Here is a 332-nt window from a genome sequence, read left to right as displayed (position 1 = left end):
AAGCTGCGTAGACTCTACCAAACGTAAGCACACACACAGACACGAATGTAAACATGAAATTCCTCTAGCAGTTCGACCTTTTAAAAGAAAATGGTTAGTCGTAACACTGATTCCATTTAGAACAGAATTGCTATTCAACTTTTGATAACTTATTTTTAGAATTCGTTTTATTTTAGTCTCAATAAAGAGTTATAGCTGGACAGTGGCGTTTGATTAGGAAAAGAATCGCTGTCATACATGAATTGGGACAGTTTATATAGATGTTGGCAGAGGTTTATTGTCAATTATTCGAGATGGTTTACGTCATGGCTGAGACGCATGGCTGGTTTTAG

Source organism: Penaeus monodon, chromosome 27 (genome assembly GCF_015228065.2).
Source record: "Penaeus monodon isolate SGIC_2016 chromosome 27, NSTDA_Pmon_1, whole genome shotgun sequence".
Classification (NCBI taxonomy): Eukaryota; Metazoa; Arthropoda; class Malacostraca; order Decapoda; family Penaeidae; genus Penaeus; species Penaeus monodon.
Note: the sequence above shows the minus strand (reverse complement) of the source record.